Here is a 1,565-nt window from a genome sequence, read left to right as displayed (position 1 = left end):
GGACGGCTAGCGCAGATAGCCCTCGTGTAGCTTTGCGCGAAATTCCAAAACAAACAAACAAACAATCAACAATATATGTGTGTGTACGTAAACGCTATTGTTAGCGTCAGTATTGCTACGTAAAACTGAAATTTTCAGAAACTCTCCAGACGCCTGTAAGTATAACCATAGCGACGCGCCAAAAACAGTACCTATTATTGGTTTGCTATAAACTTCGGAAGTTATAACTGTGATTGTTATGACGCTTATTAATCGGGACACTTCAGATATTTGACGAGGAACATTTATAAATTTCGAACATTACAAACCATTCAACTTCAGTGATTTCAAATCGGACATCAAAACATCGGTGTGTGATCAGTGAAGACCACAGAACTAGCTAGCTCCCTATTAATTGAATTGTACCTACATCAACTCGAAATTAACTCGTTCATCGTGAACACTGGATAAGATATTAAGCAAGTTCCAGACCAGAAAGAAGACTTTATATTGCTTGTAAGTTTGTAAAACCTTTGTATATAAATCATTGTTTGTAATAACCCTTTGTAATAACTGTTATTGTAAATTGTATTACTGTTTGTATATTAAAACATATTTGTTTTTAAAAAAGGAAACTGTGTGTATCAATCTTGTTGGCAAATATCATAAATTTGATATATATCGGCATTTATTTAACTACTAAATCTAAGAAACAATTTAACTTAGTTTTAGGCTATTTGAAATTGTAATACGTAACACTATTTATTTGAAAAAAAAGTAATAGCTCAATGCATTTATAAGCTTATATTTAATTTTTCTCGCGAAGTTACTGTAAACAAATGCGACTCCAGACACAAACAGCATGACAAACAAAGAACTAAAACTAACAGGCCTGACACTGTTTACAACTGAATCTGGGGGTGTTGTGTCTGATGATATAGAAGAAGGAAAGGAAAAAGTTTCTCGATTTACTGGCATCAAAAAGCCAAATGACACCAGCTTAGCAACCTCAAAGCAACAGCGCTTGGTTATGCTAAGCATTATACCTCTAGAAGAGGCTGTAGAATTATGAAGGTGATGTACTGATAAAGTGTGTTTCAACATTTTGTTTACCTAAAGAAATGTTTAATGATTTAGTTACAATTCTAGAAGTAACGTAAAGAATTTACCTGAAGCATTTCCACAGTAATGCACTTTACTCTTCTCTTACCACAAATAACTATCCTTAAAGTGTATAACTTATCAGCTATTAAACTATGTATTCCCTTTATCGCAAATATATATATATAATTGGAAGTTACACTTATAGCTTGAGACCTATGATCTAGAGCACTAGTTGTGTAACGTTCTTTAAACTTAATTGTGATTTCTGATAAGAATGTACGTATCCAATACTTATTTTTTTTCATCTTTTTTTTTTTACTGAATCTTTTTCTACCACTGAATCGGAGCGTTTCGTAAAAGCAACAAGCTATATGATTTACACGGTAACGAATTAGGATCTAATGTTTTGTAATGGCTGGAGACGGCTTGAATGGGTAATGAAGAAAAACTTTAATATAAGTTTAACATAACAGCAAATGTAC

General features: G+C 32.7%; 1 protein-coding gene across 4 annotated transcripts in view; it reads right to left on the bottom strand.

Annotated features, from left to right (window-relative positions):
• LOC106459614 (leucine-rich repeat-containing protein 24-like) overlaps positions 1-1,565 on the bottom strand; it is a 160,391-nt gene that overhangs the window by 76,135 nt on the left and 82,691 nt on the right. The window lies entirely within an intron of this gene.

The sequence above is a fragment of the Limulus polyphemus genome, unplaced genomic scaffold (genome assembly GCF_000517525.1).
Source record: "Limulus polyphemus unplaced genomic scaffold, Limulus_polyphemus-2.1.2 Scaffold637, whole genome shotgun sequence".
NCBI classification, from domain to species: domain Eukaryota; kingdom Metazoa; phylum Arthropoda; class Merostomata; order Xiphosura; family Limulidae; genus Limulus; species Limulus polyphemus.
The sequence above is the reverse complement of the archived record's forward strand: the minus strand, read 5'-3'. Positions and strand labels throughout refer to the sequence as shown.